The sequence below is a fragment of the Acomys russatus genome, chromosome 1 (assembly GCF_903995435.1).
Source record: "Acomys russatus chromosome 1, mAcoRus1.1, whole genome shotgun sequence".
In the NCBI taxonomy this organism is placed as follows: Eukaryota; Metazoa; Chordata; class Mammalia; order Rodentia; family Muridae; genus Acomys; species Acomys russatus.
This window is the reverse complement of record NC_067137.1, coordinates 54364255-54392029: the sequence shown is the minus strand read 5'-3', so window position 1 is coordinate 54392029 and position 27775 is coordinate 54364255. Positions and strand designations below refer to the sequence as shown.

Sequence of the window (27775 nt, the reverse complement as noted above, 5' to 3'; positions counted from 1 at the left end):
GATAAAAAAATAAGGTTGTACAATCATATATTTTTCTGTTATTTTAAGAGAGAGAAAAAAAGAACTGATCAATCAAATCAAATCAGCTGTAATACAATTACTACAGAATTCTTTGCATCCATGGTATGACATCATTCTTACTTGGGTTTCACATGACCTGAGATACTATTGAGATTATTATGTATTTTTTTTTAAATATCTGGAGAATGAAGAAGCCATAGCAAAACTTAATAAAATTGAAAAACACAAGGAATATAGCAAATGTGGTACAGTCTGGTAATCCTAGAACATGGAGGTGGAGGCAGCAGAAGCGGGATCCTTCCATACATAGCAAGTTCCAGGCTGCCTGGGTAACATGAAGCCCCATATAACAAGGAGGATAAACAACTTAGATATTAAGAGATAAAGATTATTAGAATTAGTATTATTATTAAAGATAGGTATTTACAAGAAAAAGATTTATAAAAAAAAAAAAAAACAAAACCCAGACATGTCTTTGAACTGGTGAGATTCTATAAATGTTATCAGTTATGTCATTTTAAAATTAAAAGAGGATCTTCCAGAAAACAATGATGCCTTTAAATCATTTTGAAGTTCAGCAATTTAATGATTATAGAATTCACAGAGATAAACAGTGCTCCTGACAGTTAAAAGAAATTGACAGATTTTGATATAGTTAAAAAGATATTTTATATTTAATCTCCTTTGTGATGGAAAATTTTTATTCAAAGAAACACTATTTAAATAAATCTCCACATCCACTAGAAAATATATTCCCACATTAGACTAGGATTGATCTGTGAGGTCAAAAGAGTATGGGAAAGGATGGCTATATAATTTTTGAGATTTGGTTATAAAAAGTCTTTCTCATTCACCTTGAGCTTCTCTAGTCCTCAACTGCAGGACACAACTTCTGTCCTGAATGGCCCTGTAGAGATGGTCACATGGGGAAGGATTCAGTTTGCTCAAATTGCAGCACTAGCGCAGAAGCTTGTCCTTTAGTCCAGCCAAGGCTGGAGAATCTTTTGTTCTTAGCAACAGCTTAACTGTACTCCTCCAGTAACCCTGGACCAATGTGTCCACATAGGCTGTCCTCCAGAATTATGCATCATTGTCTGTTGACTGAAGCTGCTAGATATAGGAGGAGTATGTTCTGCAACAATGGATAGAAACTCCATCGTAATATGGACAATTTCCTGCTGATAACATTTTTTAAAATTTTTTATTAATTTATTCTTGTTACATCTCAATGGTTATCCCATCCCTTGTATTCTCCCATTCTTCCCTCCCTCCCATTTTCTCCTTACTCTCCTCCCCTATGACTGTTCCTGAAGGGGACCTCCTCCCCTTGTATATGCTCATAGGGTATCAAGTCTCTTCTTGGTAACCTCCTATCCTTTTAAAACTCCAACTTAACAGACTTGTTTCAAGGAACAGATCATATATCATATAAATGATCACTTAATCTATACTTGAGAATCAGCCAGAGATAAAATATTTTCATGTCAATTCACATTTTGAATTAAAATGCTTTTTAAAAGGAATGTAAACATGAAAATATAAAAAGAACAGAAAAACTGAAAGTGTGTTCTGAACCAAAGGAGTTACACTACAATTTATATCTCACAATATATCTTACAGAGAATATAAAATTATGTAAATAGCTGCAATTACTTTCACATGACCATGAATATTCTTTATTTTGAAGGATCAGGGTGTTGACTGGTCTCTTTCAACAAATTGAGTAACTATTTTCGACAAGTTTAGTGTTTAAATCTAACTTGAGGGGTTCTGGTACCTTTAAGCAATAGAAACTGGATTCTCTGTACAAAGCAACTTAAGACTGTTTAGAAGATGTTTTCATTTTAGTCTCTCCAGACTTACTCTTATTCCTACTGCAGCTAGCCTGAAGAATCCCCACCTTCCTCCTCACCTCTCTTTCCTAGGGACTCCATCTCTTGCTGGTGACCCAAGATGCCCTGGCTCTTTCTCATTATCAAACTGAGCATCTCCTTCTACCCATCTACAGTCCTTTGTGTCACACACTTACTCACAGCAATAATCTTCCAGGGGCCCCACAAGCACCACCCTTGCCTAGCACCCAGAGTGGTCAACAACAAGCAAAGAACACACATCCATCAAAGACAAGACTAGACAGCTACATCAAGAAAAACATACGTTTTATAACTCCACAGGCTCTGATCACTGGACAAAAACACAAACATGAATAATCAAGGCAATATTCCTATTACAGAAGCCAGCAATCCTATTGCAATAATCTCTGTGGAAAGCACTGCACCTGGTATACAAGACAAGGACTTTCAATGTAATAATTATGAGTATGCTCCAGGACCTATAAAAGGATATAAATAAATGCCTTAATGAAGACTGTGGAAACACAAACAATTAATGGACTAACAAAAATATTCCCATTATAATTTAACAAAGAAATAAAATCATTAAAGAAAACTCAAAGTGAAATAAAAGTGGAAATGAATAACTTAGGATGTAAAACAAAAACCTCTGTGATAAACTTCACCAACAGATTATAAGACACAGAACAAAGAATTTAAGTCTTGAGGATAAGGTGGAAGAAGTGGATAGCTCAAATGTTAGGTCTCAAAAAATTAAGGATCAAGACATCCAGGAAATCTAGGACAATATGAAAATACCAAAGCTACAAATAATAGGTATATAGGTATAGTGAAAGGAGAAGAAGCCCAGATCAAAGACACATAAAGTATTTTTAAGAAATCAATTTCTCCATCAAAAGCAGATGGTGCCCAGAAGGCACAAAAGCATACAGTAAACACACACACATACACACACGCAAACAGGACCAGGGAAGAAGTTCCACAGTAACAAATAATAATCAAAATACTAACTACCAAAATAAAAGGATATTAAAAGCTGTAAGAGAAAAAAGGCTAAGTAACAAATAAAGGCACACTCATTAGAATTATACCTCACTTATCAAGAAAGATTCTAAAAGCCAAAAGGGCCTGGACCATTGGGTCACAGGCTCTAAGAGACCACAGATGTCAAACCAAACCAAACTATTCTCAGAAAAGTATCAATCACAATCAATGGAGAAAAAAAAATGATAAGACCAAATTTTAGAAATTTCTATCTACCTTTCCAGCTCTATAGAAAGCATTGGAGGGAAAACTTCAATCTGAAAAGGTTAACTACACACGAGCCACAGGAAATAAGTTATCTCAGGAAAGTAAATTTAAAAAATCAAAAAAGGATAAAAAACCAAACTACCACCATACCAAAATAAGAAGAGTAAATAAACATTGCCAATTAATAACTCAATATTAATGGTATCAATTTCCCAATCAAATGACATAGATTAACCCTGGATTAAACTGGGTCCATTTTTCAGCTGAATCTAAGAAACACACCTCACCATCAAGGACAGTTCTGATATCAGGAGGAAAGAATGGAAAAAGACACTCCATGCAAAAGGACTCAAGAAGCAATCAAGTGTGACTATCTGACAAAATAAACTCCAAACCAAAGCTAATCAGAAGAGTTAGGGAAAGACACTACATCCTCATTAAAGGAAAGATTCAGCAAGAAGATGTTACAATTATAAACATGCACTAAACACAGAAAGGAGCCTACGTTCATTAAAACAAAACAAAACAAAATAAAACACTATTACGGTGAAAATTTCAACCAAACGTGTGATTTAGACATGTAAATCAGAAAACGTTGCTGTTATTATCAGAAATTCAGCATTAGTCTGTAATTACTGAAAGAAAAAAATGTGTATTTTATTTTACTGGAGATGATCAGGAGGAATCTAAAACAGAAAGCAGGGAGTTATATTAAATTTTTAATGGCTAGATTTTTCGCTTATCAGGAAGATGCTTTAGTAAATGGCAATTTTTGCAGCATATGATGTTACCTAAGAAGAAATGCTCCAGTGCGGAAGTAATACCCAAACTAATTACAAAATCTCCCACTTACACTGAGCAACTACCACTAATGAAATAATATGAAAAGAATGCCTATTTGTTAAAAAAAAAAAAAGTTGTGCCAACAATCTCTAGGCTTCTGAGATGCTTAAGAGGTAATCTGTATTTTATATAATTTGTATTTTAAGATCATGATACAAAATAGAATACATAAAATTCACCATCTATATAATTAAAGTCTTATGAATTACTACTTTAAACATACTTATAAATTTTAATGTAATATTAAACTCATGAATCTAATCAAATAATTCATAATGAAACAAGCTATTACTAACATTAATTCCATTACTGCTTAAAATCCATACCTATATTTTAATCATTAGGGTGCTGAATGCATTACTTTGATGTAAGTAGTGGTGGTAAGAGAGTTATTACAGATTTGCATCATAAAACTTATTAAACTTCTCTTTGTCTTAATTTTCTTGGCCACTTGCCTGTCTCCTAGACAATATGAGAAATAACAAATGAAAGATTGGCCCTTATTTCAGAAATGCAATGCACGCTGCCCAATAAATACTCAAATTTGCATTTAAATTTATAATTTTAATGTTTTTATAATATCAATATTTTATAGTTTTAATTTCTGGGACCTGAGTTATAACCATAATCAGGCATGAGGTCTGGATTAGAAGAATAATATTTTTCCTGTACTTTGTGGGTCTCAGTGCTGTGGTTGGTGTGAGTAAAGCTCCAGTCAGAAGAAATAAGGTCTAAGAGCCATGACAGGATTCTCCATGACCTTCTGAAGAATTTCACTTTCTACTGTGATAAAAATGTTATCATTTTTTTAAAAAGTTACTCTTTAACGCAGGACAGACCAAACGCAGCTATGTCTTTGGTCACAAAATTCTCTGTAACTGCTTTAGGCCGGTTCATGTCCCTCTGGCTGATGCACTGGGAGAGCCATGTTATGGAAATTATAACGAGTACATGTACCGTTCTTTGAGTTCATGACCTTGCCTCATCTTGGTGTCACAGAGAAGCCTTCACACTGGCACTGGGCATACACGTTCTTTGATTGGTATTGAAATTATAAAACTTCATTTCAGCGAGTTGAAAGATTATATTTTTGTGGTTCCAGACTGGTGAAGTTTTTGTTGTTGTTGTCATTATTTTGTTTTGTTTTGTTTTGTTTTTACAAATTTAGCCTTTGAATTAGAAATCACATGGGGCTAGATGTAATGACATACCTTAATGCCAGCACTTGGGAGGCAGAGGCAGGTGGTTCTCTGTGAGTTAAAGCCCAGCCTGGTCTGTATAGAATTTCAGAACAGTCAGAGGTATATAGTGAGACCCTGTCTTTTTTAAAAAGGGAAAGGGGGATAAATAAATAAATAAATAAATAAATAAATAAATAATATTGGCCACAGTCTAATATAAATCTGAGCACTTAAAAATACCATGTACATTAGGGGTTATTAAGATACAGATGTAAGAGTGAGGTCTCATTACCTTTTGAATCACTTGTTTGTTTGTGGTGCTTGGGATCCAATCCAGAGTCTTGTATAAGCCAGGCATTTGGTCTACCATTGAGCAACACCTCAGCTCTAGACTTCTAAATCTTGGTTCTTCTTTCCTACTTTTAATCTTGCCCATTTCTACAGCTAGACTGTTTCCTTGGTGACTACAGCATAGCACTCACGTCCTGCAAAGGTTCAGCTTGTGAGAAGAGGCTGTGAGTGCTGTCTCTGCTCTGCCTCAGCTGTGAGTGATTGCTGACTGTAGGAACCAATGCGCAGTGGGCTCCAGTTATCATAGAGGGATGGGCAGACTGGATCACAAGCCAGAAATCACATGGCTAAATCTGAGTTGTAGAAATGTTTTGGTTTTGCCATAGAACTTTTAAAAAAAATGAGGTAGACAAGCCTATAGGAGACTTTACATAAAAATTCTAATTTCTTCTTGGTTTTCTAAAATATGAAGATAACTACAAACTTATTCTTGCATAAAAAAAAATCCCAGCAATAGTAAGAAGTCAACACAGCAAATCTGCCAGAGTCCCACAAGCCTGACACACAAATGTTCAGTGACTAAGGGTGAGTTGGAGGAATTTCTATAAATCCTACCTTGACTTCTGACTGTGACATCACATAACCACAAGAGAACTTGAATAAGTGCTCTAGTTTGAGAATATATTCTAGAATAACTTCAAGAAGGAGCAGAACCCATAGAGCCTAAGATCATTGTTACAGCACACTTCTCTTAAACTTAAAGTCTCTTCTTTTTCAAATTCTCCAACAAAAGGACTTGCCATATTGTGCTGCAATAAAGGGCAAGGCAAAACATCGTAAAGGCTTACTTAGCTCACTTTTATTACATAATTAACTAAGGAAACATACGCACTGAATAATACTAGTATTCATACTGAAGTCAGTTTCACTTTACTATCTGATACCAAGAATCAAAATTATATTTTTCAGCATCCAGTTCTATGCACTTGCTTCACTCTCACTTGTGTATGCTTTTCTGCATGCACATGCAAATTTTAAAAGATGCACTGGTAAGATTTAACACATTTGTGTTCATTAGTATATTTACAACTTTTTACCCAGAACAGCATTTGACATACCCTGCCCCTTGTTAACTTCTCTTTGTGACACTTGAATGGTATGAATGAAAGAGACTACAGACTTTTCTATTCTCTGGGTGCACTCATAACCCAATAGTTATAGAATGTTTTATTTCATATGTCCTCCATGCTACTATAAATGTTCAATCCCTACCGACCACTGCCACCATGACACCTCAGAAAATGCACCAGTCAAATGGCAGAAGCAGTTACAAAGGAACATGCATATGGTGACTAGAACCTATGAGAATGCTCCAAATGCACCTTCTACACTTGTATTTTGGCAGGGGAAGGGGTGGTCCTGTGAAAAGCATCCTGGACAGCAAGAGGAGCTTGTCATTCTGACAGAAAACTGTGCTGGGAACTAGACATCTACACACTGGGGTGCATGTCCTCTCATTTTATAGGGGGTAGGAGCATGGAAATGCTGAGTAGTCTACTATGGTTATTTTCACAAAGCATGCCCCACTTGAATCAAGCCGGAGTAAAAACACAATGTTTCACAGAATAATGGAGAAATTCCAGCGAGGTTCCTAGTGGCAGGAGCAACTTAGTGTTTCAGACCTTAGTCAAGTAAATATATTATAATAGTCCTGATGAAGCAATACAATATGTACTATGACTTATGAATGTTCTTGCTACAATATAAAATATTTTACTTTTACTAACGATAACTTAACTAAGAGAAATTTAATAAGCATAGAATGCAATTGTTCTTATTAGTAAGTCAGCTTTGATTATGTAAAATCAATTAATGTGCATTATGGCAATGATTTTTTTTTAATTATAAAGAGCTGCAACACTTTGTAGATGTCTGTTCTTGATTCTTAAGAACAAATGTCTTCATATCTCTACAAATATCTAAGGGATTTAGTATAATAATAAAAATGAGTTCATACCACCAACGTTTATTAACTGAAGAATTTCAAATCTTAAGACAGTATAATGTTCAGGTATTAAATACAATTGCAGCTGTATATCAACATCTAGAAGGAGTTATGTAAACGTGAATGCATATACCACATGCATGGTCTCTTTTATTCTACTGCTCAATATAAAATTATATTTGAAGAAATGTACTTCAACCCATAGAGAAATATCTGCTAAAGAGAATGAAATTCATTGGTTGACTTATTTTGTAAATTTGTTGCTTTTATACACTGAGTATGCCTTCAGGAGAGCATACATGTGGAAATGAAGAATTATTAAATTATACTAGACCCTCGACATGGAGACTTTCTCAGCACTGCTGTAGTTCCAAAGGTGGACATGTACTTCTTTTTTTGTTGTTGTTGTTATTTTTAATTAATTTTTCAATTTGCATTCTAGTCATAGCAAGCCCCCACACCTGGTCCCTCTTTCCCCTATCCCTCTCCCCTACTCGTCAGAGAAGTGGAGCCCCCCAGTGCATCAAAGTCCCATCAGGACTGAAAGCCCTGGTTATTTGCATCTGTTACTCTTCTTGTGGAGCCCCTGTCCCCTCTGAATTCCACCCTCCCCACTCTTCCATAAGACTTCCTGCACTCCAGTGTTTTGCTGTCAGTCTAGCCATCTGTTACCATCAGCTGCTAGGTGGAGCCACTCAGAGAACAGCTTTGTAAGGCTCCCATCTGCCAGTATAGCAGAGAGTATCATTAATAGTGTCAGGGGTTGGCTGGCTCCCATGGGGTGCATCTCAGGTTGGGCCAGGCCATGCTTGGATATTTCCTCCTCAATCTCTGCATTATTTTTGTCCCTGCATATCTTGTATGCTGGGTAAGTTTTGAGTTGAGGTTTTTGTGGGTGTGTTGGTGTACCCTTCCTACCAGTAGGAGTCATGTCTAGTTAGAGGGTGTCCTCTTCAGTCTCCATGACCTGTGCTACTAGGAATCTTAGCTGGAGTCACCTCATAGCTTTTTTTTTTTCATAATAGCCAGAAGCTGGAAACATTCCAGATGCCGCTCAACTAAAGAATGGATACAGAAACTGGGGTACGTTTACACAGTGGAATACTACTCTGATATTACAACAAGGAAATCATGAACTTTGTAGGCAAATGGATGGATCAGGAAAAGATTATCCTGAGTGAGGTAACCCAGACCCCGAAAGACATGAATGGTATATACTCACTTATAAGCAGGTATTAGCAATACAATACTGGATAACCATGCTACAATCCACAGACCCAACAAGGTAAGTAAGGAGGACGTGTAAATGTCACTTGGAGGTGAAAATAGAATAGAAAGTGAAAGGGGTTAAAGAGAGGGAACAGGGCAAGAGAGGGAGCACAGAGAGAAATGAGGGTTGATATTACAACTGGGAAAAGCAGACATGATAGGACAGAGGGCTTGCACAGAGAAGAGAAACTTTAGGTGGGGGCTTCTCTGTGACAAGCTAGAACCCTATGGCATGGACATGCACTTTGAATCCTTTTTCCTTCTAGCCACGCTTTCCTGTAGGCCTCTATCTGTGCTATTTAGTTGTCCATACCTCTGCAATGTGGCATCATTCACAACTGTAAGATAAAGTAGTAAACCATCAGTCTAGCTAATACTTCAACCCAAATATTTGACTTTTAGATTCAGTCATGTTGGGAAATACTGCCATGCATTTTTGTTAAGCTCAAAGAGTATCCATGCTATGAATTGACTAGAGAAGCAAGGTATTTATGTTTTCAACCTCACACCACATCCATATAAAAACAAAGTTATCTCAATTAAAGTGTGAAGCAGAAACTAGTGCATAAGAGCTCATGCTGCTCCTTCAAGGTGATATACACACAAGATGTGATTGGGGGTAAGGGAGGTGTCATCTGTAAAATGTTACTGAAATAAGGGCCATCAGGTCACTAACATTGCTCACATGCCAGTTTTCAATGGCAGGGATTATGCTATAGTATGTGAGACGCCAAATTCAGGGCAGGAAGCACATGATAAAGTCAAGAGAGCAGGAGAGGACCTTTTAACTCAAAGCCAGTACCTGCCCTTTACCTCTTCAATTATACTTATTTTCCAACCAATCATATACCTGAAATAGATCCAGAATTTTTAGATTTATGAATGTAAAGATAACAACTCATTCATGATATTTAAAAAAGTGCTTGAAGGATGCCTAATTGTGTCCAGCAAGTGCTTGAAAGAGACAGAGGCTGTTGTGTTACTTGTGTCCATTACAGCTGTGCACTGCATTCAAAACATGGTCAGGTCTCTTTAGTATATCTCTCCGTGGCCATGGGAAATGGGAAGTGTGCACTGATGATCCATCCCTCACCCTTGTACCCATGACTGTACTTAGTAAATGAAACTTCTCCGGGTTAGGTATAGAAAGCCAATATCAGATAGAAATGGGGAAAGTTCAATGGGTGCCAGCCAAGGCTGAGAATCAGACAGGCCAACATGCCTCCACTGATGCCAACAAAGATTGTTGACTAAGGAGCAAGGTCCTTGCCCTGATACTAGCATGATATAAATTCACTGATGCTTAGAGTTTGTGTTGACAAGATGAAGAACCATAAGCAAGCTTTCTTAGTTACTATCCTATTGCTGTGATGAAACACCATGACTGTGGTGGTTTGAATAGGCATTCCCTCATAGACTCATGTGTTTAAATGCTTGACCTTATTAGGAGGTGTGACATTATTAGGAGGTGTGGCCTTGTGGAGTTGGTGTGGCTTTGTAGGTGGAAGAATGTCACTGTGGGCATAGGCTTTGAGGTTTCCTATGCTCAAGCTACACACAGTGTCACACACACACACACACACACACACAGAGTTTCTTGCTACTTGTAAATCAAGATGTACATTCAGCTCCTCTAATCTCTCTCCCCCTTCTCTCTCTCTCTCTCTCTCTCTCTCTCTCTCTCTCTCTCTCTCTCTCTCTCTCTCTCTCTCTCTCTCTGCCTGCATGCCACTGTGGACTAAACCTCTGAAACTGTAAGCTACTCTGCATTACATGTTTTCCTTTATAGTTGTAGTGGTCATGGCGTCTCTTGACAGCAATGGAAACCCTAATTCAGACAATGCCCGAGGCAACATTTAAATAACAGGCTATCAACAAAAGACTTGATACCCTATGATCATATACAGGGGGAGGAGGTTCCCCTCAGTCACAGACACAGGGGAGGGGAATAGGGTAAAAGCAGGAGGAAGGGTGGAATGGGAGGAAACAAGAGATGAGATAACAATTTAGATGTAATATGAATAAATTAATTAAAAAGTTTTTAAAAATTAAATAAAATAATGCATTTAATTAAGGGCATCAGATGAACAGTTATGGTGCTGAAGAAGTAGCTGGGAGCTCACTCTGATCCACCCCTTACCATTATACCAATATGCATGGGGTGTTGGGGGTGCAAGGGTAGGGGAGGAGGAGAGGAGGGGGAGAGTCTAGAGTGGAATTTTGAAACCTCAAAGCCCACTCTCAGTGGCACATCTATTCCAACCAGACCACGCCATCATCTCTCCTTCCCAAATACTTCCACCAACTAGGGACCAAGCACTTAAACATATGAGCCTATGAGGGCTTAATATGCCTTGAACTGCCTTATAACTTTTTAAACTTTATTCTGAATTTAAAAGAATAAGATTTTGCTTTCAGCATGAAACTTAATTCAGTAGTGATAAAATAAAATCATAAAATTTTGGATATTTTATTTTTATCATGTGATATTTTATACCAATCTCATTTTATTTTTCTAGTGTATACTTATTGACATATGTCCTCTAATGATTTTGCCATGTATATTATTAATGTTTCAACCATGCTACTGAATTCAAAATTTTCTAAAATTACATTAGGTATACATATGGGACTGCAAAATCACTGATACTAATCTCTCTAAATATTCACGCTCGGGAAGATTCCTGACTCTGTGGATACTAGAATTTAAGTAAAATATGAGATATTTTTGCTCATTTCCATTCTAAATCTGTTGAACTTATATATGTTTAAAATATAGTACTATTGTTTTGCAGACAAATTTTCAGCTAGAGCCCAATATCTACACACAATTTGCCACCTAGAAAATGCCAACTTTATGCTCCCAATATCAAACTGAGGAGCATCAGCAGCTGTACTGAGAGAAAAATGCACGGGGCTTGGAATTTCACAAAATCAATTGCAACTTGTCACCCCTGAAAACAGCATTATCATTTACTCACTCAGCTTGACGACCATATATACAGCTCTAATCACTAAGTTGTCAGAAACTTACAGTGATTTCACCTTCTGCTTTTGCTACAATAACTGGTTTCTACGATAATTTACTTAATGACAATTTAAGCTAAATACTTCTAAGAATTGTTTTTGTAAATGAGACGACTGGAGAATGGCAAAATTTTAGGTAAGCATAAAAAATAATTTTAAGAGACTAAAGAAATTCTGGGAACAATTTGAGAGAAATGGGCAGAATAAAATCTAGGAATATAAGCTGTCTCATTATGTTAAACCAAGAAGACTCAGGTGAGGAGGGAGGAGCCTGGTGCCCATGCATTCATCAGAATTGATGCAAGAGCTCTGATGCCTCCTTAGGAAAGCATCAGATGAATCTCTGAGTTGTCAGATTTGGGTTCGTAGCATTTAACAGAGCCCCCAGAATTGGAGAAAGTTTGCACATGATGTTGTTTTTCACTATCTCACTTCCCCCTGTAAGGTTAGTTTGGAAAAGTTTTATTCTCTAACAGAAAATGAAAAGAGCAACCTATTCTTAGCTATGGGCTGTAGAGTGGTGGTTATCCTGGAGGAAGGAATGGGCCGATGCTATTGAAGGGGACACGGTTTCTATGCAGAATACAAAAGTTCTATAACTGTCTTCTTTGGCATAACAACAACACTAAATAGTAAAAAAAAAGAAAAAAAAACTGGAAATTTATGAAAAGAGATCTTAAATACTTTTACAACTAAAATTAGGCATGTGAGGGACGAATATGTTAATTAGATTGATTTAATTATTCTATTACATGCATGCAAATCATTATATTCTACACTGGAAGCCTAGATATACATAGTAAATTATACTTAAGTAGATCTTGGAATAATTCTAGTGGCTTGTATTTAATATAACTACAAAGGAAACACCTTTCCCCAAGTCATGTCCGTGCCTCAACTTGTGAGGCAACTTTACATGGGCTATATCTGTCACGCTGTTTAATCAACTTTAGTCAATTATGAAATGTGCTCAGGTAAGTCTTTTACTATGTAAAAAAGTCAAGTATATTTAAAAAATCCAAGTATGTTCCATTTGTCAGCTGATTTTTCTTTCTCTCAGTCTTAAACACTGCCCCACTATGACTAATTTTTTTCCCGTCATTTATAAAATGCTATTCCACATGTTTGCTTATCTTCTCAAAGGTGAACATACAATGTTGCCACCATGAGCGGTTCCTCACAGAAAGCTGTGCTGATACTGGGTTGGAAGACACTGATTAATGTGTGAAGGCTTGCCTACCGTCCTGAGCACTCGCCTTCAACTTCTGTATACACAAAAAATGGGCTCTAATCTCTGCAGCTGTCATGTTGAGACTCCTCTTGCATTGTACAGACTCCAAAACCACTCTACAGCTCAAATATGACCAACAACAGTTTCTCTCCAAACAGGAATAGCAGTAGGGGATTACTAAGTTAAAATGGAAGAAGACTTTCTACTCCATGTGTGGATGACACTCACAGGGGCCTGAATCCCATATGGCTCTCACAGTTGAGGACTGAGTCCCAGACATAGGGAGAAGAACCATTCTAATGCCAACTTCTACAGTGGAGTAAACCAAGGCAAAATGGAATTAAGGGAAATGACTTCCAACAGGTTTTACATGTCTGTGGATTAAATATAAAAAGGAGGCTTTAATTTAAATAAAAGAGATCCTCAGAAATAAATGCTCACCTCCCACCATTCCTCATCAGAATGGTTAGAACTTAGGAGTTTCAATTACCATAACGTGGAAGCTTCACCAAGCTACACAAGCACAAACATCAGCAGCTAAGAACAATCTCCAGTATAAACTATATTTGCAGGAGTCTAATCTACAGTGGAGTGAGTTTCTGGGCAATTGTGCCATGTTTGGAACGACCACATGGACAGATGTTTTGATTCAAATAAGATTATTAAACTCCATTTAAAACTTGAAAATTTAACTTTATTCCCTGAAATGCAGTGGCTGTCTGGAAAAGACATCATGAAGTCAAATAAATGTTTCTCACAAAAATGCTTTGATTCAGCTTCATTTTAAAACATAGAGCCCCAAAGCCTTCCTGATGCTTACTGTGTCTCTCCCACCCGTTATCAGCACTTTCTCACGGCTGCCATCTGTCTGCTTTGCTTTTTACAGCACAGTGCTCATCCCTCCAGGCTGTTCACTGGCACTGAGATTGCTCTCTCTGATACTTTATAGCACAATTAGAGACATGCATGGTTCTTCTAATTCTTCCTAGAGATTTTCCTCAGCTTCATCTCACTGCACATTTCAGCTATGTATCCTCCTCCATCATTGTCAGGTAATATGTATATTTGATTTTTGTCCTCTATTTTAAACAAAATTATATGATGATAGGGTGTTTTGAACTATACATATGTAGAATTTTCTTTCAGAACTTTTTTTACAATTACAATTTCCTAAGACCTGATGGTGCCAGGTAATAATCATTCAGACACAATATTCAAACAAGTCCATAAGGAAGCAGCCACTAATTTAAATGGTTTTTTTTTTTTTTGTGAGAAACACTGTATTCTATTACCATTAACTTTTTTGCTTAAAAACTTATCTAGTTTTCTTCATATAGATCCACTCATATATTCAATATCTTACTGTAGATTTATTAGTTAGATCTTCTCAACAAGTATATAACATGATTTAGTAAAAGAAAAAATACAAACATGAAATTCAAAGTTATAACTCTATAGAAATCATAAGAAGCCCAAAGATAAAAATGACCATATTTAAAATTTGTATATGATCTGTCATTCCTTCCTAAGTGAAAATCTTATTTTCATTAGTTCCCAACAACCCAATCTAGTCTCTTCAAGTCAAAGCATCAGCTGTCTATGATGCAGACACTATCACCACCAAGTTGTGTGGACTTGACCTCCTGCCTGTTAACAAAGAGACTCAATTAATTATTTGCTGTTTTGAATGGTTATTTCATTTCACCTCCACCTTTGTTAAGTCTTAAAAGCCTCAATTGCTTTATCACCTTAACCTTAGCTTTGGAAAGTGCACACAGAATTTCTCTACTGCCAACTAATAAACTACATTGATCCAGAAATCTAATGCTCAAGACCATAGCTCCTGGATGTTTTGCGCTAGAGTCAGCTTAAGTAAGATAGTGGCCTGGTGTCACACCAACTTCAGTTCTTTTCCTTTTTTAAAAATTATTTTTATTTTTACACACAAATACAATATACTACCTACAGCAAGAGGAGCTACAAAACAATCAGGTATTATGTAAGTGTTACATTGTTAGTGTTTGGGCTATTTGTATTTGGCATCCTTATGGAAAACATGTTTCCTATCTTGGTGCATTTAAAATTCTGAATGTAAAGCAATATCTATCATATCTCATCATTATCAACTTAAAACATCTATCTAGACCTACAAATAACTTACCCCTTAAACAACTAAGCTTATTTGTTAGAGATTTTTTTCATATTGATTTTAAGTTACTGTCTTTGAAGCTACTGCTCTATGTGAAAGGGTATAGTAACATTTCAGTGTTTTATGGTCACATTCACAGCTGAACACGTAGATTTTGCTAGAAACCTTCACATGTGTAAAAAAAAAAATCAGATGTTTCTACTTTGAATACTGAACATATGCAAATTAATGCTGCATCCGTTTTTCCAATAATCTTATCGTTTTCCCCATGTTTCTGGTCACACTAAGCTCAGTAGCCCATGTTAACATTTAAAAAAAAAAAAAGAAGCAGAATTGGAGTAAGTGTGAAACCTATTTTAGATGTATGCTTACAACAGCACTGGCCACTGACAATTTAAATGTGCAGCACTAAGCAGGAAGCGAGAACATGGCACAAGATTCATGGGGAAGCTCACATCTAAACTTCATCAGCCCTGATGCTATGACAAATCCACAATTTCCATCTGGTATGTATTTGCTTCTCTCACTATCTCTCATCTCATCTATTTGTTTTAACTGTTATCAACTTACCTACCTATAATCCTTGTCTGTATAAGTAGATCACAAGAGTATAGCAACCATGTTTTAACCTCCTTATACACAACAATAATCTAAGCACTTGCATTTAAAAGAAGAACAGTTTAGCATGTCTCCTGTGTTGTCCTTGTTTTACTCCTGTTTAGGAGGACCTGATGGTGAGACTTTACAGGAATATTTTCTGACATTCCTTGGAGAAACAGTCTCATAGAAATTCCATACTACTGACAACGGAGTGCTGGGAGTACAAGAAATAGTCTCTCCAGGAAAGAAGACACCAGTTGGGTATCCAATATCAAATGGTCAGCTCTGAAAATACACATTCAAGAAACATTGTACAGATTGAACAGGTTGAATTTCTATATTTAGAAATTTATATGCATATAAATATAGTAATAATGAAAAAAGGGCTATGAAGTTGAAAGGGAGCAAAGAGGCATACATGAGATGGCATAAAGGAGATGCTGTAAGTATAATCTCAAAAAAAATAATTTAAAAATTATGTAAAAGAAGAGTAGGAAATAGCACTTGTAAAGGTAGCTAGATTGCAACAAATAAAATAAGATATTGCCACTACCTATGTCGGGTGAGTGAAATTGTAGGACATCTGTCATTTTGTGTCTGGCTTATTTCATTTACTATGTCTTCAAGGCACATTTATGGTGTGGCATGTATCACAATGTCACTCTGCAGCTCCAGTTCTCATGACTAATACTGGTTCCTGATTTATTAACCTTGGAGCAATATCCCTATATACTTTCCTAATATAATAAAAAATAGCTACTGAGATTTGGAAACAAAATTATAACTCCTCCACTCTTTCCAAGAGAATTTATACTGACATGAAAATAAACAGTTCTAGACGTTGTGGATCATATATAGATCAGTGGTTTTGAAATTTAAAGGCCAGGTGGGTGAACCCTGGCAATCAAGAGCCTGCATTTTTAACAGGCAGTCTTAGCACATCCTGATGAACACAACTAGGAACCATCACGCGGGTATTCTATGAAATGCAACATACCAGCTCCTCATATGTTCAATGAAAATGTAAATCATAAGAGACTTTCAAAATAAACCTGGCAAATAACACCAATTTTAAACCATGTACAAAATTCCAAGCAAGTGGGAAAACAAACTTTCATACCGCAGAAAAAGCACAATATTCTACCAATTTCATATTGAGCCTCAAACTGGATTGTATTCATAGCTAGCATAGAATACTGTAATTCAAGTAAGAAAAGGAAAATACACCACATTTTCAGTTTTTTTACACTATAAAAACATTCCTGGATGATAAAAATTATGGAGAAACTGCTTTAACAGGAGGGCTGTGGTGGATGCGGACTATTTCTCTTACAGTGGCGATTTTTCCAACAGACATTTGCTGACCGCTATCCAGGTGCCTGGTCCTTTGGGTCACTAGATGACAATAATCCACACTACTGCAATCTATGGTACTACTATATGATTTACTGTATGCTACTGTAATCTATGGTAATCATGTCTTTTTTGGGGTTTAGGTCTCATGTTCAGTTATATCACTTTGAGCCCCATTTACATATTTAGCCCCATTGATTTTCTTGAAGAAAAACAGTTGAGTGCTGCGCTAACAACAGACGCTGCTGACGACATCCTAATGACTACCAAAGAATGCATCTCAGAACAGGATAAATTAGAATGGAGAGCTCCGTGGATTCATTTTGTTCTTAATGTAGGAAGAGCTGGAATATCTGAAAAGAAGACTATAGAATGAACTTCGACAACAGCCACCTCAAACTATTCTGCAATCTCTGTTTATGCACAGATAGCAGCTTTGCCAACAGAGTGAGCTCACTCTACTTCCAGAAAACTGACAAAGGGTGTCTTGATGTCCCCTCCATCTCTCCCTTACTCCACTCTCCCTCCCCCAACCTCCTCCCCTGGCAGTCTCTCTTTTGTCTTCATTCTTTTTATTCTTTCTACGTTTATCTTTACAATGTCCATCATTTGTGACTTGTACTAATTAAGGATGACGCACTTTAATAAGCCTCTTTTGGAACTAGCAATTTGTTAGTATTTTTTGAACATTAGTTCATGAGCTAATAAATTTATTGCTAAATGTATTCTTATTTGGCAATTTAATGGCTCTAGTGAAATGTAAAAGTTCAATCAACTAATTTGTGTGGCAAATGAGGAGTTTCTAACTGTTTTGATCTACTGAGTATTTTAATTAATCTCAGTAACAAAAGAAAACAATGGCATTCTGCTTTGTGTTTAAATGCCTAGGGAATACAGCAAAGAGTTAATTAGACATCCTTGCAAACGAGGACAGTTGGAAAAGTCCTAGCCTGAAGGTATTCAGAAATAGCTACTAGTAGCCTGCAAACAGTAGCGTGTACTGTGCTTCTTAGTCTCTTTCTGGTTATTTAGTATTTTTGCTAAAGGACAAGAAACTGTGTTATTTTTGAGCGTATTAAATCATTAGCTGTGAGTGTTTGAATTTCATCTAACAGAATTAACTGGGGTAATGTTTGAAAAGGGTGAAACAATATTACCTGTGTTTTAAATAACAAATGTATGCAATAGGCAACTGATTGTTTTTCCAAAGTGTGCAAGTCACACTGGTGGCTCCAGGTCACGAGTGTAAGCCCATCCATCAATCAGGATACCACGCTATCATTTCCTAGGGAGGCCACTGCTAAACAAACTGTGGTTTCAAATTGGGGGGAAAAGTCAGTTTGGAGGAATGTGTAAAGAACAGCTGAGAGGCATTGAGGGCAACAAATTAGTCATTCTTTCTAAACTGCTGTAGGAGTACAAAAATTTTGATTGAGAAACAGGATTACACAAAGAAATTCTTTTTAAATTAGATCATAATCTATACAGAACATCCTGATTTCGAAGGAGAAGGAAAAAAACATTAATCCCAGTTTGAATGCATTACTGATTGATATGAAGTCCTTCTAAAACCTAACAAATGGCTAACAGTGTGTGTTTTTAGAGTAGTCAGTCCCTAAAACTTTTTTATATTACATCATATGTTGTATGATGAAAGCATAAAGGCTGATTTTTTTAAATAAAAATCCATTTAATTGAATTCAAACATTTTGTTTTGAAATTCATTGCTTAATATAATTTTAATTATGTGACTAAGTGACAGTTCTTATTATAAATTTATACTAAATAATGGGAAGGAACACAAAAATGATTAAGGAGGTTTAGGGTTAAGTATTAATATTTTAAAATGGCATAAATTGCTTTTATATTAGAGATTACCCTGTATTGGCCAGTTGTCTGGACCACTGAGGGATACTCCTGAGCATTGGAAGACTCAGGGTGTGTACGTAATATAAGCCCCACAGGAATCTAGGCTGGACATGGCAGTTCTGTCTAGAATGAAGTGCACCATGGTACTCTTCTCTCCCCAAACATTAGCCCAAAGACTTTCTAGCCATGTTCATTTTTTATTTATTTCTTTACCCCCCTCAAATCCTCCTTGAAACCATTATCCAAAATAACTACTGATAAGATTGCATTATTTACATTTTTACTCCTTTCTGCCTCTACATATTCTTTGGGTGGGGGGACTATCTGCATTTTTTAAACTATCTGCCTTTTCAATAATTAATAGTCTGTCATGACAAGTTTTTCCAATTCTTAAGATTCAAGAATAGAAACTTCGAAGTAGGACAAACAGAAGTCAAACGTGAGAAACATACAGACAGTTAATGAGTTCTATCAATCCTGGCGACCATTGAGTTACTAACAAAAATTAGAGCTCTGAAGGAATTGAATTATTGGGCTTGGCAAAGCCACTCTGTTAAAATTATGTGGGTAATTAACAATTCTTGCCTACAGTTAAGTCTATATTTGGCTAATCAAACTGACTGGTCATGTCTTACACAGCATTTAAGAAAACTTTACTAAATTGAGGTGATACTGGGCCTTACACAATAACCAATGACAGTTGTTCTATTTGAACAAAAATTTAAAAGAAAATTTAGGTGTTTAGTGGCTATCACTACATTTGTATTAAAAACCACTAGTATTTTAGATATAACATTGAAATGATAAGTAGTATTTGAGAACTGATGGTATTTTTCATCATTTTATAAATTACAAAAATTTTTAAAAATGTAATAATTAGAATACTGTAACAATTCATTAGCAGTGTTGAGGAAAGTGTTATTTCTTCAGCATCTTTAAGTAAAAGCCTGTTTTTCCAAGCCATCCATGCTTTAAAATAGAAACAAACTCTCTTTTCCTGAAGCTGGCCCTCTTCACTTTAGCTTTCTTTATTTTGGCTCTATGGAGAGACAGTACCCACCAAAGCTAGAGTTCCCATTTTCTCATTTTGGTGAGTAAACACAACTGACCTGAACACAAGGCTGGATACTAACCTAAGTGCTTCCATTTCTCAGAAAAGGGAATAATGACTTCAATATAAAGGGAGAAGAAGATACGAGGAGGACTTTTGTGGTGAAACAGACATTGGAAGATCCTTCCAAAAACTGCCTTTTAAAAAAAATATTCCAAGAAAAGACAAGTATATATTAGCTGCATCTGATTTCATATTCTATTACAAAGCCTGACAGATTTTCCCTGTGCAGTTCTCACGTTTTGAAAAATAATAAAGACACATTTGAGCTGCTGTCCTCCAAAGCTAGACCCTGCTGTGTCATTGAGCCAGATGCATAAAGTTGAATCAGGTCACATATCCACATTTATATCTCCATGAAAAAGTCAATGATTCAGAACTTCCTTTTCACAACAGCACCATGACCCTAGCTAGCTAACTGACTACTCAATGGCAAGTAGTTTTAGTTGAGTCCTTAAAAACACTCATATTACGAGGTAAAGGTGCACAAAACATCAAAATTTGCACCTTTGTCAGTAGTCTCAGTAGAATATCATGGCACTGAATGGATACGAAGACCTCCTGACTCTCTGATGCCTGGAGGTGGTACTACTGTGTCATAGATGAAGCAAATGGGTAGATGTGATGAAGAAGCTGACACAACAGGCTTCATAAACTCTCTAAAGAGAGAGTAACTGTGATTGTGCAAATACACTAAAGACAACGGTTCAGTCTGGTGTTCAAACGTACTGCAATGAAATTTGAAATACATATTGGAAAGACACAAACATTATAGGACAACAAACGTTTTTTCTTATGATCCAAAGTTCACTTAATATTAAACATGGAAAAGCCAACAAGAATCACATCAAGTGGATAATAGTACTTTTTGGAATGTCTTTGCAGTTGAAACCTTTTGTAGAAATAGTTAAAAATCTTTCTTTTCTCATGCAATGTTAATCATTCATTTCAAAATGAAATAGTATAACTTAAAAAAAATCAAATAATAGAACCATTAACAATGAGCTCTTAATTTCCCAAAATACAAATTCATAGCTAAAAATCAGTAAATGTCCCTTAGCGCTCCCAATAGCAATTTAGGGACATATTTTAAATCATTCTTATAATTATTAATATCACATTTGCCTACATAATTTGATCATTTCTATAACCATACCCAAAAATCTTAGAAAAATCTGATAAAGTATGAATAAGTAGTTTGTTAAAGAAATCTAATGGTGAGTTTTTAAAAACTAAATATCAGCTATTTGTAGTTGTTTCATATAAAACAAACTAAAACTGAAAAACAACTAAGCATCAGAAGCAAAAAATGCAAATTAGCTGGGCCCAAGGTTCAAGTTAGCACAATAGGCTGTTGAGCAATGCACACAAAAATCAAACAAAAATTGTCTCTTTTCCTACAAATATATTTTGATGTATTCTTTTTTTCTGTGTGTATGCACAAGTGTGTATATATGTCCATGGGTGTGCATACATATATTGGTTGCATAGTGGTAAAATGCGTTGTAAATATTATTTGTACTTCTCCAGATGGGGGATGAGATGAGAGCCATATCCAAGCTTTACAAATACATGGATTGGGCTAAGCCCAGATAGTTTTGATCTAACTATCCTTAGGCCTAAGCTTGGAAGCTTCTAGCTTCCGTACAATCTAATATCTGCAATCTGTTAACCTAACCTTAGAATGTTTTCAGCCTCTGGAACTTACTACTCAATAAACTCATCCTTTCCAGTTATTTCTGAACTTTGGTTGGCTGATTCAACTCAGTTGTCCAGGTTCTAAACTCTTCACCAAGCTGACTGATTCAAATTGGCTTCTCTGGACTCCTCACTGAATTGCTCTGCTTAGAAAAATTGCCTCTTAACTATACAAATTAAACTGTACTGAACTGACTGCAGAAACTCTACTGTAGTATAGTACTGTACTCTCCTTTCAGTACTATACTGTTTGTCTAACTCTTTTTCTCTTGGTGCTGCTCTTTAATCGCCTCTCTCTTTCTCTGAGGAGAGTTGGATGTATCTTATCTCTGACTCATTCTGTCAAATATTTCTCTGATTCTTCACTTTGTCTGTCCCCCAATTATAAGTCATTGTTTTAGAATAATGGTGTACTAAAGGCATGTCTATATTCCAGCCAGAGGGATTAAGGGTATATAGTAAGGGCATGACTGTATTCTAGCTGGGTCACACAGAGATGTAGAAAATATTTGGATAGGATTCCTTGCCAGAGCAGCCAGGCTGCTGCATTAAAATTCCTCTGCAATGAGTAACTTAGGAGTTTTGACAGTCTGGGTTGTGATAGAATGAATTGGAAAGACTTAGCTATAGTTTTACTTATATTCTTATGGTTCAAGTGGATTTAAGGTTTCCAAAGTCCTACCTGACAGGAGAAAGCTCCCTAATTTATGGTAAAGAGAGACTATTCTGGCTTCTAAGGACAGGACTAAATGGTGTCACAGGCACTCATAAATGGAAAGAAGGGGGCAGAAAAAATATGTGTGAGGGGTAAGAAATGGTAGCAAAAAACAGAGTTTGGGAGACAACATGTTGCTAATTATGAATATGAGGTTGGTGGGTAAGTATGATCCAGCATCTAGAACCTACACAAAGGAGGGAAACACATCTTCCTTCCGTAGCCTAAGAATAGGAATCCAGAGTCCACTGACATCCATAGTTAGCCCTGTGAAATCTGGTTATGACTTCTGAACCACAATAGTATGATATAATCAATATTTGTTATTTTAGGTCACAACCTCTATAACCATTTACTTTACAGTAATAGAAAACAAATTCAGTAATGTGCTTGTTGTGCAAACATGTGCAAAGCAAGTTTAGATGCCCTGTGTGACACAATAAGGCAAGCATGGTAGCATGGCTATGATGCCATCCCAGTACTGAGGAAGAAGAGATGAAGGAGGAACCTGAAGGCCGAGTGGTGAGCTAAATCAGTTGAATCAGTGAGTTCCATGTTCAGTAAGAGCCTGATCTTGAGAAAATCAGGTGGAGGACAATGGATGAAGACACCCAATGTCAATTGTTGTATTACATATGCCTGAATGCATGCAAATGCAAGAGAGAGAGAGAGAGAGAGAGAGAGAGAGAGAGAGAGAGAGAGAGAGAGAGAGAGAGGAGAGAGAGAGAGAAAAGAAGAAGAAGAGAGAAGAAGAGAAGAAGAAGAAGAAGGAAGAAGAGAAGAAGAAGAAGAAGAAGAAGAAGAAGAAGAAGAAGAAGAAGAAGAAGAAGAAGAAGAATACAGCAGCAACAACAATAACCAGCTAATCTAGACTCATGTTGACTATAGATTTCTACATTTCCTATAGCTCACTCATTTTTAAAAAACACGTAGGCTTTTATCCCAGCACTCGGGAGGCAGAGGCAGGTGCATCTCTGTGAGTTCAAGGCCAGCCTGGTCTACAAAGTGAGTCTAGGACACAGAGAAGCCCTGTCTCGAAAAACCAAACCAACCAACCAAACAAATAAAAACCACCACCACCAACAGCAAAAGAAAACCACATAGGCTTTGGCCTGTAGCAAGATCTCTAAGGCTCAAGAGACCAAATTATGGCAGAACATGGGGGTTATTTAAAAACTATTCTTTAAATTGACTAATAAGTAAGATAATGGTTTTGTGTCACAAATTAAATACATAAAAAAGGAACATTTTCATAATGGCACCTTAAAGCTAACCACATGTTCAGACTACTTTTAAAAGATACTCATATATATATATATTTACATATACATATATATATAATTTATTCATATTACATCTCAATTGCTATCCCATCCCTTGTATCTTTCCATTCCTCCCTCCCTCTCGCTTTCACCTTACTCTCCTCCCCTATGACTATGACTGAGGGGGACCTCCTCCCCCTGCATATGCTCATAGGGTATCAAGTCTCTTATTTTAAAAGTATTTTTAGATTGCTTTAAATTTTTTTAGAATATAAACTTCATATTTCTTAGGAAAGAAGTAAAAACATTTATAATATAAAATATCACAGATGTTAAAAGATTTTTGCTTCCTCTTACATTAGTTAGAACATACATATCTTAAGTTTATAGATCTACTCAAGGCCACCAAATCTGCATTTTATTTGATCCCCCTAGTCAGAAATTAAACAGCAACAATGAATAAAACTGGAAATCATTGACAGATAAGGATTTTTTTTAGAATTGTTTCTTTTCAATGAAAAACAAAATAATATGTCAAATTACTAACCTATATGAGTCAGTTATTAATAGCCAGTTTGCAAACTTGGGTGAGGATCTAGAATAAATAAAATATTTTGCTTAATAATAAAATCAAATTATTATAAGTACAACTGGGTATCATACTTGATGGAAGGCAAAACTTCATAAAAGTCTTAAAATATCATCTAAAGCAAATTTTTTGAAAGAAAACTGTCTTCCCAGAGGACAGGTGTTGACAAATACAAGTCATTGTCACCTGACCCAACTTCTGTTTTACAATATCAGTGATTATAAATATTTACCCTGAAACATTTTACTATTTATTTTAATTAAAATTAAATTTTTGAATCAATACAAATTTTTTTTTTAAAAAAAAAAGGAAAACCAAAAACATAAGCTGTCTGGTTCCTTGTAAAGTAAGCCAGGTTTCCAGTCCTCTTGCATCACCCCTCTTCCTGCTTGGGAGCCCCTCCTTCCCGCCTGGGAGCCCCTCCTTCACCCTGGGGTACTGTTTTTAGAAACCAAGTGGATTATCTAATCTCCGGGATAAATGTTAGCCCAGTCTGAGTTCAGGAGGGATTCCTCTAGGCATTTTTACAAGATTGAAAAACCTTTAAGATAGGAAGACATCTATCTCTACCTTGTCAAAGCAAGTTGTGTGGGGAAAATAGTTTGTTTCTAGGCTTCCTAGGTTTCTTGTAAACCCTGCATGAAAGACTGTTAACTACTATCCTCAGGTGTGAAGCCTGCCCAGATAACAGGAGTTTTTATAGGGATAAATGAGAAACAACATGGAACAGACAAGAGAACACAAGCTTCAGAAATGGAATATTGACGGGTTTTTGTTGTTGTTTTGTTTTCTTTTGGGTTGTTGTTGTTGTTGTTGTTTTGAAACAGAGTCCTGGCTGTCCTGGAACTTACTATGTAGACCAGGCTGGCCTTGAACTCACAGAGATCCACTTGCTTTGCCTTCCAAGTGCTGAGATTAAAGATACTTAACTCCATCCAAATTCCAACCCCTCAGTGGGCTTCAGTTGCTTAATATATAATATGCCATTATCAGTATCCCTCAAGTGTGGGACATCCATGGTCAAGTGAGTTGAAATATATTGCCATAGTTGGTCAACAGACTGAATGTAGCAGTTTCCCCTCCAAGAAAACATTTCAATGGTTGTTAGATTGCTACCTTTTTATCTTTTGCATTCTTCTCTTCTTGGACCAACCATTTGTCCAATTAGAGATAAAATATGTGATGTCATGGTTTCTAATCCCAGGTAGTTCTTACCGAATGATAAAAAATTAAGTAAAAACAGTAGTGTTAATGCATGTATAACTCTATACACAGCACTATTTATATAACTATAACTATACACATATAAAGTTGTCTGTAGAAACAGTGAGTAGGGAAGATAAAATTTAATATGACACAAATGTTACTTTTCTAAATTATTTCATCACTTTTAATATTTATCCACAGGTATGCAAGGGTAACAAGTTAAAATTTAAGAAAAAGACAGGCTGTACAAGTTATCTAACTGAATTAGATGAACAACAATATTTATAGAGGTGTTGAATAAGGAAATAATTGTTGAATTAGCACAAAAATAAGTGGTCATATTATCTTAAACTCTTGACATAGGAAAAGATAATATGAGTTAACAAGTGTTCACGGTGTGCTTCGTTTCATTCAGTAAACCTAGCTTTGAAACCATAACATCTCTACCTGAAGCAGAGCAGCCATCTTATAAAGCTGCATGCAAAAGTTAAAACAATCCTTTCCTATTCTCTTCTCTGAGCCATTTATTTAACCTTCATCTAACAGGAACATGTTGGGTAGCATTACCCAAACTCTGTTCCATATAATACTCATTTCAGTAATGTTAATTTTTCAGGTATCTGCAATACATTAAAATGAAGGTTCTATGGGAAATGAAATTTTGGAAATCCTAGATAGCTAGAAAACAAAATAAAGCATGGGCTTACAAGGAGCCTTTCACATGCTCACATGAACCACGTGTGGCCAACAGATGTGTATGTGTCCCAGGGCCTCCAGAACAAACTTTCTTCTTTGTCTAAAACTTAGAATCTCACAGATGGTATGGACAACATTTGGATTTGGATAGGAAGCAACCCACTTATTTAAATATATTAATTATACATTGTATTTATTCCTGTCAGCTCAGTGTCCTGGATCTTCCTCTGGTAAAATGAAAATGTATGAAAAAAATACTTATCTTCGCAATTTTGATCTTAACAGCTTGAGTCACAGTGCATTTAACAGAGAACGCACAAGCTGCAAGCACAACCACTTGTCTCTCAGGATTTAAAGGCACAAGGAGAAAGGCTTCCTCTCAAACAAAGTTACTCAAAATTATATAACAGCTCCAATACCTTTGGTAGGCTCCATAGGGAAGTATGCTTTAACTGGTAAGTGGATGGAAATAATGTTTCCCAACAAAACAAGTTCCAAGGTAGATAATTAGCACAGATGACTTCTAACATTCCTTTAGGTCATGTGACCACAGAAATGTTAAGAGAGACTGTGAGATGTGGCACAGCTCCTACAGGTGAAGAAGAGCAAAGGGCAGATTTTAGTGATTAGATAGCAAGTTTTGTTATATATATGAGGTGGAGGGAGTAAAAAGAGAGGCCATACCAGTAAGTAAAATTCACAAGGTATAATGAGGATACCAAGAATAGACTGGAGAAACTGGAAAGATGGCTCAGTGGTCAAGAGTGCCTGCTGCTTTTTCACAGGACTAGAATTTAATTCCCAGCACTCACATCAGATGCCTTGCAATCACCTGTAACTCTTGTTCCAGGGACTATGACATCCTCTTTTGCCCTCCACAGGCGCCTAAACCTACATACACATACTCTCCTTTCACAGACACAAACATACACATAAATTACTAATACATTTAAAAATTTGTTCTATACATATGTTATATTATAGTGTTTAAGACAAACCCAATTATATAAAGAGTTGAATGAAATGCATGACCATAGACTCCACAAACAATCATAGCCAAAAATTCAAATTTAAATATTCAGCTATAACACATTTGTAAGAACTCTACTGGTGGAACTCAGAGGAAGGACAGCAGGTTGCCAAGAAGAGACTTGATATCCTATGAGCATATACAGAAGGAGGTAATCCCCCTCAGGAACAGACATAGGAGAGGGGAATAATGGGAAAATGGGAGGGAAGGAAGAATGGGAGGATACAAAAGATGGGATAACCATTGAGATGTAACAAGAATAAATTAATAAAAAATAATAATAATAATAAAGAACTCTAATAGGCTCTGTTTAAAATCACAGATTTAATTTTGTAAATGCATTTATTACATCTGGTCCATCTAATGCTAGCACTACTCAGCTAAATATCTAGATTTGATTAACTTTCTTACATTCTAATTGATAAGTATGAAGAAGGTCTTATTCCTTCCTCTTGCCTTACTCTTTGTATGAGAGCAATTTGAAACAAACAAAAGATCTCAGGCACTGGAATCAGATTAACTGGT

At 36.2% G+C, this 27775-nt stretch overlaps 1 protein-coding gene across 7 annotated transcripts in view; it reads right to left on the bottom strand.

Annotated features, from left to right (window-relative positions):
- The window catches only part of Immp2l (inner mitochondrial membrane peptidase subunit 2), an 835266-nt gene that overhangs the window by 282592 nt on the left and 524899 nt on the right, over window positions 1-27775 (bottom strand). The window lies entirely within an intron of this gene.